General features: G+C 42.0%; 1 long non-coding RNA gene and 1 other non-coding gene across 2 annotated transcripts; both read right to left on the reverse strand.

Moving 5' to 3' along the window:
• Positions 1 to 54: 54 nt before the first annotated feature.
• Positions 55 to 3,649, reverse strand: LOC112259434. Its single transcript, XR_002954846.2, has 3 exons — positions 3,462 to 3,649; positions 2,910 to 3,074; positions 55 to 940 (listed from the first exon to the last, which is right to left on the reverse strand). It is a non-coding gene; the product is annotated as an uncharacterized LOC112259434 (long non-coding RNA).
• Positions 3,650 to 7,808: 4,159 nt separating this feature from the next.
• On the reverse strand, positions 7,809 to 7,881 carry trnar-ccu. Its single transcript has one exon. It is a non-coding gene; the product is annotated as a tRNA-Arg (tRNA).
• Positions 7,882 to 11,058: the final 3,177 nt, after the last annotated feature.

Consider the following 11,058-nt stretch of genomic DNA (forward strand, 5'->3'; position numbering starts at 1 on the left):
GAGGTAGTTAGAGAAGATGAGGAACAGCTGGGGGAAGGAGAGGAAGAGAAGGTAACCTAATATGACCAGCAGAGGGAAACGGAGTGAAGAGAAAGAACAGGAACAAGACATAATATGACAATACATGACAACATTATCTAAAAGTGAATTATAAAGTTCATGTAAATGTTATTCCTAATTTTTGCTCATTTTAAAGTAATATTTAAAACTGGTTTTACATTGACATATCGCCAAATTGCATCAAAACATTTCGCAGCATTTGATGAATTCCATGTTATTGTTTTTCCACATCATGCACAATATATAGCCATATAATTGTCCAGATAATACCTTCATTCTAAAACTACCAGGAAAATCTACACAGAATAAGAGTTGAAATAGAAATATCCTATAACAGCCCTGTTATTATTGGAGTTAACCCAATCTACTCAGATTTGTCTTATTGTCTTTGAAAATATTTAAGTATAGAAACACAAGTACATAGTTGTCTCCCACAGTATAGGCTTACAGGTTTGTCTTTATGCCTACACCATCACAAATGTGTATTTTTACATCTAAATTATTATACTGTACCAACAATACTGTAAAGAACAAGTCCTTTTGCTTAACAATGGCCATGTGGTTTTATATGTCAAAATGATGTCCTCTCAGTCGGAGCATTGCACAGTCTTGGTGGTCACCAAAGCAGCATCCCCCAGCTCAGTGGCAGGAAGTGGGATCCAATGCTCCCTCAGACCATTGCACATGAACATGCCACCGACCTCCCCAAGAGAGCCACACCCCGAAGCACCGCTGTAGGTAGACACCTCCTGCCTGAAGCATGTTTGGGGCCCACTGTTCAGCTGAGGACAGGATGGAGGGGCCTCCTCCTCTCTCTGTACCACAGCTGCTGTACAGTCTCCATCCACAGCTGGAGGGATAAGTCCTGCCTCTGGTTCACCTGGAGCAGAAACAAGCATTACCCAGCATTATTCTTCCTGAAGAGAAATATACATCAACATGATAAAGAAGGCCTATACTTCTAATCTGAATCACAGAATAATTGGCAGCAATTGGATAGAGTTAAGAAGAATGTTCTCTTGGAAAAACTAAATTAATATATACTCTACCTTTCAAAAGTTTGGGGTCACTTTGAAATGTCCTTGTTTTTGAAAGAAAAGCAAAGCTTTTGTCCATAAAAATAGCATCAAATTGATCAGAAATACAGTGTAGACATTGTTAATGTTGTAAATGACTGTTGTAGCTGAAAACAGCATATTTTTTTCTGGAATATCTACATAGGCGTACAGAGGCCCATTATCAGCAACCATCACTCCTGTGTTCCAATGTCACGTTGTGTTAGCTAATCCAAGTTTATCATTTTAAAAGGCTAATTGATCATTATAAAACCCTTTTGCAATTATGTTAGCACAGCTGTTCTGCCTCGAAGGCCAGCATCCCGGTGTCGCCTCTTTACTGTTGATGTTGAGTCTGGTGTTTATGTGGGTACTATTTAATGAAGCTGCCAGTTGAGAACTTGTGAGGCGTCTGTTTCTCAAACTAGACACTCTAATGTACTTGTCCTCTTGCTCAATTGTGCCCCGGGGCCTCCCACTCCTCTTTCTATTCTGGTTAGGGCCAGTTTGCGCTGTTCTGTGAAGGGAGTAGTACACAGCGTTATACGTTTCTTGGCAATTTCTCGCATGGAATAGCCTTCATTTCTCAGAATAAGAATAGACGGACAAGTTTCAGAAGAAAGTTCTTTGTTTCTGGCCATTTTGAGCTTGTAATAAAACCCACAAATGCTGGTGCTCCAGATACTCAACTAGTCTAAAGAAGGCCAGTTTTATTGCTTCTTTAATCAGCACAACAGTTTCCAGCTGTGCAAAAATAATTGCAAAAGGGTTTTATAATGATCAGTTAGCCTTTTAAAATTATAAACTTGGAATAGCTAACACAACGTGCCATTTGAACATAGGAGTGATGGTATCTGATAATGCGCTGCTGTACGCCTATGTAGATATTCCATTAAAATAAAAATCTCCAGCTACAATAGTAATTTACAACATGAACAATTTCTACACTATATTTCTGATCAATTTGATGTTATTTTAAAAATTGACAAAAAAGTGCTTTTCTTTCAAAAACAAGGACATTTCTAAGTGGCACCAAACAATGGAATGGTAATGTATATACAACAATAGGGCAGCAGGTAGCCTAGTGGTTAGAGCGTTGGACTAGTAACTGAAAGGTTGCAAAATCAAATCCCGAGCTCACAATGTAAAAATATGTTGTTCTGCAGTATGAAATATGTTGTAAGGCAGTTAACCCACTGTTCCTAGGGCGTCATTGTAAATAAGAATGTGTTCTTAACTGACTTGCCTAGTTAAATAAAAGGTGAAATGTTTTTTTTTATTTTTTTAAATGCCGCCCTCTACCCGACACCCAATTCCAAACATTGTTAAGTTAAATGGTTGTTCTATGTCTTCTATCCAGCTCAACACAGAGTGAACTGTGAGCAAGAGAGATGTAAATGAGGGTTGGTATTCAGGGCATGTATCCCTGAATGTAATGGAGCTAACCTAGTAATCTCATTACCATTCAGTGGTGTACTCGCATGTAGTTGAAACTGCTGCCATTTGGGGGTTTATTTGTGTGTGTGTGTGTGTGTAAGTATGAGTGTGTGAGGTCATTGGGTGTGAAGAATACTTTTTTGGTCCTCAAAAACCAACGGATGTGTGTTAAGAGTTGAATAGACAGTAGGGCAGTCCCCAGAGAGCCTATCAGAGGGGAACAGAAACTAAAGGAGCTTCATGCTTAATTTGTCTTCAACCCCACTTCACTCAAATGAAAGCACTGAACAAAACACTTGCTGTGAAACACACATAAAAATACACATATTCTCCATTAGCCCAAATGGCATTCCTTACCTGCAGTGTGATTGTGCCTTGCCTGCATTTTGTATATGATGAACCTTAGAAACATTGCCAGGATGGAGCCGTTCACTACGACTACCACTGATATCCAGACAGCTGGACTCACTGCCGGGTCGTACTGGGGAGGAACATCGCTACTCCATTTTACAGGTTGGGATTCTGGTGGAAAAGGATGACAAAGTCCCCATAATACTGTATCAATGCTGCTTATCAGTGACTATGCTGCATCCATCGCTAAGACAATGGGGAGGATATATAGCGCCATATCAATGCCATACTATAGAGAAGCCAGTGAAATAAATATTTTTCCTAAAAGAAGCACTTGCAGACAATAAGTGAGGACAACCAAGATCAGGGCTCTATTCAATCTGTATCGCTGTAGAAATGTAAAGGTCATTTCCTATTGTGCCGACATCTGCAGCGTTTACCTTGAATGCAGTCTCTGCTAAAGTGGGTACATTGTCTTTAAATTCCATGCTGTAATGTTGAATTTCTGCGATACTGATTGAATAGAGCCCTTAGACAAACCAGAGCAGTGAAACTCACCTGTGTCTGGCTTTGGCTGAGGACTTGTCCAGCTGACGAGCAGGTTGTGTCCGGATTACAGGTCTTCTTTGCCATGTCGATGCCTGGTCATGTAATTAATGCCCACACTAGAGAAACCTGCTGCCTCCCTCTGCCCTCATGGAGCTGTGTGTGTGTGCGTGCGTGCATGTTCGCATGGATGCTCTCGATTGTGCATCTGTAGAAGTTTGAGTGCTTTTGGTGACAAGTCAAATTTCTTCAGCCTCCTGAGGTTGAAGAGGCGCTGCTGCGCCATCTTCACGATGCTGTCTGTGTGGGTGGACCAATTCAGTTTGTCTGTGATGTGTACGCCTAGAAACTTAAAACTTAATACCCTCTCCACTACTGTCCCATCGATGTGGATAGGGGGGTGCTCCCTCTGCTGTTTCCTGAAGTCCACAATCATCTCCTTAGTTTTGTTGACGTTGAGTGTGAGGTTATTTTCCTGACACCACACTCCGAGGGCCCTCACCTCCTCCCTGTAGGCCGTCTCGTCGTTGTTGGTAATCAAGCCTACCACCGTAGTGTCGTCCGCAAACTTGATGATTGAGTTGGAGGCATGCATGGCCACGCAGTCGTGGGTGAACAGGGAGTACAGGAGAGGGCTCAGAACGCACCCTTGTGGGGCCCCAGTGTTGAGGATCAGCGGGGTGGAGATGTTGTTACCTACCCTCACCACCTGGGGGCGGCCCGTCAGGAAGTCCAGTACCCAGTTGCACAGGGCGGGGTCGAGACCCAGGGTCTCGAGCTTGATGACGACTTTGGAGGGTACTATGGTGTTAAATGCTGAGTTGTAGTCGATGAACAGCATTCTCACATAGGTATTCCTCTTGTCTAGATGGGTTAGGGCAGTGTGCAGTGTGGTTGAGATTGCATCGTCTGTGGACCTATTTGGGCGGTAAGCAAATTGGTGTGGGTCTAGGGTGTCAGGTAGGGTGGAGGTGATATGGTCCTTGACCAGTCTCTCAATGCACTTCATGATGACGGAAGTGAGTGCTACGGGAAAAGGAACAATGGTGGCCCTCTTGAAGCATGTGGGAACAGCAGACTGGGATAAGGATTGATTGAATATGTCCGTAAACACACCAGCCAACTGGTCTGCGCATGCTCTGAGGGCGCGGCTGGGGATGCCATCTGGGCCTGCAGCCTTGCGAGGGTTAACACGTTTAAATGTTTTACTCATTTCGGCTGCAGTGAAGGAGAGTCCGCATGTTTTGGTTGCGGGCAGTGTCAGTGGCACTGTATTGTCCTCAAAGCGGGCAAAAAAGTTATTTAGTCTGCCTGGGAGCAAGACATCCTGGTCCGTGACGGGGCTGTTTTTCTTTTTGTAATCCGTGATTGACTGTAGACCCTGCCACATACCTCTTGTGTCTGAGCCGTTGAATTACGACTCTACTTTGTCTCTATACTGACGCTTAGCTTGTTTGATTGCCTTACGGAGGGAATAGCTACACTGTTTGTATTCGGTCATGTTTCCGGTCACCTTGCCCTGGTTAAAAGCAATGGTTTGCGCTTTCAGTTTCACGAGAATGCTGCCATCAATCCACGGTTTCTGGTTTGGGAATGTTTTAATCGTTGCTATGGGAACGACATCTTCAATGCACTTCCTAATGAACTCGCTCACCGAATCAGTGTATTCGTCAATGTTGTTGTTGGACGCAGTGCGGAACATATCCCATTTGTGTCATCCACCTCCCTCACCAGAGTTGTATCTGGAGAAGGTATTGGCCCACTGCTCCCCAGTGTGTGACAGGGTGTGGGCCAGACGCACCCTCTGCCAGGCCAGCAGGCTGTGGGGCGGGACCTGGGAGAAGAGGGACGTGTTGAAGACGTTGTTGGTGGTCTGGGCCATCATCAGGCCACTGCCCATGAGGTAGAAGTCATCCAGAGACACCAGGAAGCCTGTGTAGAGGGTGTTCTCACAGTATCTGTTTCTGTACTGATGAATTCTGAAGCATGTTAACAGAGGCTGAGAGGCTGTCATTGAGGTATCCATATGTATCCCCCTCTTTTTCTATCACTCCTTCTTTCAGTTGGACAGTCTTATGTGTAGCATCCCAGTACACTGTGGCTGCTTTCAACTCTGTAAAGCAGGCAATATACAGAAACATTAGAGTATTTCTTTCTATTGACATTATCAAGTAAAAATGTATTGGTCGTGTACACAGATTTACAGATGTTATCGCAGGTGCAGCGAAATACTTATGTTTCTAGCTCCATTTGTGCAGGATAGCCAAAAAGTTAGTTTTTTTTAATGAAAAAATAAAATGAAATGAATCATTACAGAAACACAAGCTTTGGAAATTCCTGGGTTTATCATTGATTTAAATGGATTCATTTCTGCACTTAATGGAACAAATTGTCTCGACCACAGTACAACCCTTGACGTTTCACTGTAAGTTTCACTATCTGAGATGTCAGCCTATTTCGTCTAGCCTACACGTATACACGCATTCGCTGTGTGTAATCAAATACAGCTCACAAAATAACTTCGGCTACAATGTTTCACTTTTACTGTCAGCACTGGCGAAAGTCGCAGCAACATAGAAAGAAAACACAAGACACAGCCTCTTCATTTCTGTTCGAAGAAAATACAGGTTTTAAATGCGTGATTTACAGATGAATATTACCTGAATAAATCACACTATTCACAAAATAAAAACAGTGGGGAACTGAAAGTCTGGTTCTAGTTTATAGTTTCCTTAATGTTGGAGCCGGTGGGGAATTTATCACAAACGTGTTTTGAACAATATTAGCATATACAACGATAGTGGAATCAGTTATTTGCCTTCAAAATAAAAGTTCCTCATTGAAACTGACGCAAACTGATAAAAATAGTGGAATTATACCACAATTGGATTAGATAGTGCTAAACAAGTTTGGAATGTTGTTATATAAATTCCACAAAAAACAATTATTCGTTAATTTGACTAAAAAGTTAGTTGAAATTGCACTGCAGATGTCTTTCAATTCAGAATTGCATTGGGGGCATACTTATATGCACTGTACAGCAGTGGTGTAAAGTCCTTAAGTAAAAATACTTTAAAGTACGTCTTAAATAGTTTTGTGGGTATCTGTACTTTACTTCACTATTAATATTTTTTTAACGTTTACTTTTACTTCACTACATTCCTAAAGAAAATAATGTACCTTTTACTCCATACATTTTCCCTGACACCCAAAAGTACTAGTTACATTTTTAATGCTTAGCAGGACAGGAAATAGTCCAATTCACACACTTATCAAGACAACACATGGTCATCTCTACTTTCTCTGTTTTGGCAGACTCACTAAACACAAATGCATCATTTATAAATGATGTCTGAGTGTTGGAGTGTGCCCCTGGCTATCCATACATTTTTTAAACAAGAAAATGGTGCTGTCTGCTTTGCTTAATATAAGGAATTTCTCATTATTTATACTTTTACTTTTGATATTTAACTTTTACTCAAGTAGTATTTTACTGGGTGACTTTCACTTTTACTTGAGTAACTTTCTATTAAGGTATCTATAGTTTTACTCAAGTACGACAATTGGGTACTTTTCCACCACTGCTGTACAGCCTAATCTATGGATTGTGCACCCATGAAATGGGGTATCAGCCTACTCAGTGTCACGCACAGAACACAACTATAGTTAAATAAAGGTTAAATTAAAAACAAATTTAAAATGTTAAAATGAGTTTACACAAATATTAGCATCTTAACTCTTATTGCAGGACTTTGACTGTGGGAATTCACCACGCTATTCAGCCTACTGTGTATATTTTTGGTGTGTAAACTCTTCACAGTTGTGTTCTGTGAGTGTCACTGAGTAGGCTGATATTCCATGTCTGGGTGCACAATCCATAGGTTAGGCTGTTCAGTGCATAAACTGTAATTATGCGCCCAATGCAATTCTAAATTCAAATATATCCACATTAAAAAAATATATATTCTTCAAATGAACAAATCATTTTTTTGTTGAATTTATATAACAACATTCTAACCTTGTGTAGCATTATCTAGTCCAATTATGGCATATTTTCACAATTTTTTATCAGTTTACATCCGTTACAATGACGGATTCTTATTTCAAAGACGAACCTGCCGATTCCACTATTGTTGCTCTCGGGAATGTTGTTCATGACACACAATTTATCACGATTGGTTACCCTCCATCTTGGATTTCTCACCAGAAGCAAGATCCCATTGTATCAGCCTACAAAGTGAAACAAGTATACTCCACTAAAGTCATTACATTATATGTACATACGGTACCAAATACATCATCCAGAATACTGTTTAATGATCAAACCCTAATTCGGAAATTTGACGCAAAAGAATAGTACACCCCAGATGGGACTCGAACCCACAATCCCTGGCTTAGGAGGCCAGTGCCTTATCCATTAGGCCACTGGGGCGAGTGCGAGCAAACACGCGGGGGCGTGTCATTTTAAATGTAGAGTAATTCGTTAACGTTCATTTTCCTAACACGCACAGCATAGCATCATATCAAATCAAAATGTATTGGTCACATACACGTGTTTAGCAGATGTTATTGCGGGTGTAGCGAAGTGCTTGTGCTTCTAAACAGTGCAGTAATATCTAACAAGTTACACAACATATACCCAATACACACAAATCTAAGTAGGAATTAATTAAGACAATATACATATATGGTCGAGCAATGTCAGAGCAGAATGGACTAAAATACATTAGAATAGTATAGAACACAGTATATACATATAAGATGAGTAATGCAAGATATGTAAACATTATTAAGTGACAAAGATACCGTAGAAAGATAGAAAACAGTATATACATATCAGATGAGTAATGCCAGATATGTAAACATTATTAAGTGACTAAGATAACGTAGAACAGTATAGAACACAGTACATATGAGATTAATAATGTTTACATGTCTTGCATTACTTAAGTGACTAGTGTTCCATTCCTTAAAGTGGCCAGTGTTTTCTAGTCTATGCCTATAGGCAGCAGCCTCTAATGTGCTAGTGATGGCTGTTTAACAGTCTGATGGCCTTGAGAAAGGAGCTGTTGGGGACTGGGGACAGCAAGGAGTCATCAGGCCATGTAGTCCTGAGGCATGGTCCTAGGGCTCAGGTCCTCCGAGAGAGAGAAAGAAAGAAATACAGGAGAGAAAGAAAGAGAGAATTAGAGAGAGTGCATACTTAAATTCACACAGGACACCGGATAAGAAAGGAGAAGTACTCCAGATATAACAGACTGACCCTAGCCCCCCGACACAAACTACTGCAGCATAAATCCTGGAGGCTGAGCCAGGAGGGGTCTGGGGGCAGGGCCAAACAGGCGGGATATAACCCCACCCACTTTGCCAAAGCACAGCCCCACCCTCTGGAGAGCCTTACGGTTGCAGGCAGTGCAGTTTCCATACCAGGCGGTGATACAGCCCGACAGGATGCTTTCAATTGTGCATCTGTGAGCGTTTTAGGTGACAAGCCAAATTTCTTTAGCCTCCTGAGGTTGAAGAGGCTCTGTTGTGCCGCCTTCACCACTGCGGTCCCGTCGATGTAGATCGGTGGTGCACCCTCTGCTGTTTCCTGAAGTCCACGATCATCTCCTTTGTTTTGTTGACATTGAGTGAGAGGTTGTTTTCCAGGCATCACACTCCCAGAACCCTCACCTCCTCCCTGTAGGCTGTCTCGTCATCATTGGTAATAAAGCCTACTAATGTTGTGTCGTCTGCAGACTTGATGATTGAGTTCGAGGGGTGCTTGGCAACACAGTCATGGGTGAACAGGGAGTACAGGAGGGGGCTGAGCACACACCATTGTTGGGCCCCTGTGTTGAGGATCAGCAGAGTGGAGGTGATGTTTCCTACCTTCACCACCTGGGGCGGCCCCTCAGGAAGTCCAGACCCAGGGCCTTGAGCTTAATGATGAGCTTGGAGGGTACTATGGTGTTGAATGTTGAGCTATAATCAATAAACAACATTCTTACATAGGTATTCCTCTTGTCCAGATGGGATAGGGCAGTGTGCAGAGTGATGGCAATTGCATCGACTGTGGATCTATTGGAGCGGTAAGCAAATTGAAGTGGGTCTATGGTGGCAGGTAAGGTAGAGGTGATATATGACTAGTCTCTCAAAGCACTTCATGATGACAGAGTTGAGTGCTACAGGGCGATAGTCATTAAGTTCAGTTACCTTTGCTTTCTTGGGTACAGGAACAATGGTGGTCACCTTGAAGCCTGTGGGGACAGCAGACTGGGATAGGAAGATTGAATATGCCAGCTGGTCTGCGCATGCTCTGAGGGCACGGTTAGGGATGACATCTGAGCCGGCAGCCTTGCGAGGGTTAACACTTTTACAGTGCCTTGCAAAAGTATTCATCCCCCTTGGCGTTTTCCCTATTTTGTTGCATTACAATCTGTAATTTAAATAGATTTTTATTTGGATTTCATGTAATGGACATACACAAAACAGTCCAAATTGGTGAAGTGAAATGAAAAAAATAACTAGTTAAAAAAATTTTTTTTAAGTTTAAAAAAACAAACAGAAAAGTAGTGCGTGCAGATGTTTTCACCCCCTTTACTATGAAGCCCCGAAATAAGATCTGGTGCAACCAATTATCTTCAGAAGTTACATAATTAGTTAAATAAAGTCCACCTGTTTGCAATCTAAGTGTCACATGATCTCAGTATCTATACACCTGTTCTAAAAGACCCCAGAGTCTGCAACACCACTAAGCAAGGGGCACAATGAAGACCAAAGAGCTCTCCAAACAGGTCAGGGAAAAAGTTGTGGATAAGTACAGATCAGGGTTGGATTATAAAAAAATATCTGAAACTTTGAACATTCCACAGAGCATCATTAAATCCATTATTAAAAAAATGGAAAGAATATTGCATCACAACAAACCTGCCAAGAGAGGGCCGCCCACCAAAACTCATGGACGAGGCAAGGAGGGCAACAATGAGACCAAAGATAACCCTGAAGGAGCTGCAAAGCTCCACAGCGGAGATTGGAAGATCTGTCCATAGGACGACTTTAAGCAGCACACTCCACAGAGCTGGGCTTTATGGAAGAGTGTCCAGAAAAAAAGCCATTGCTTAAAGTAAAAAATAAGCAACCACGTTTGGTGTTTGCCAAAAGGCATGTGGGAGACTCCCCAAACATATGGAAGAAGGTACTCTGGTCAGATGAGACTAAAATTGAGCTTTTTGGCCATCAAGCAAAACACTATGTCTGATGCAAACCCAACACCTCTCATCACCCTGAGAATACCATCCCCACAGTGAAGCATGGTGGTGGCAGCATCATGCTGTGGGGATGTCTTTCATCAGCAGGGACTGGCAAACTGGTCAGAATTGAAAGAATAATGGATGGCGCTAAATACAGGGAAATTCTTGAGGGAAACATGTTTCAGTCTTTCAGAGATTTGAGACTGGGACAGAGGTTCCCCTTCAATGACAATGACCCTAAGCATACTGTTAAAGCAACACTCGAGTGGTTTAAGGGGAAACATTTACATGTCTTGGAATGGCCTAGTCAAAGCCCAGACCTCAATCCAATTGAGAATCTGTGGTATGACTTAGATTGCTGTACACCAGCGGAA

Source organism: Oncorhynchus tshawytscha, linkage group LG09, assembly GCF_018296145.1.
Source record: "Oncorhynchus tshawytscha isolate Ot180627B linkage group LG09, Otsh_v2.0, whole genome shotgun sequence".
Lineage (NCBI taxonomy): Eukaryota > Metazoa > Chordata > Actinopteri > Salmoniformes > Salmonidae > Oncorhynchus > Oncorhynchus tshawytscha.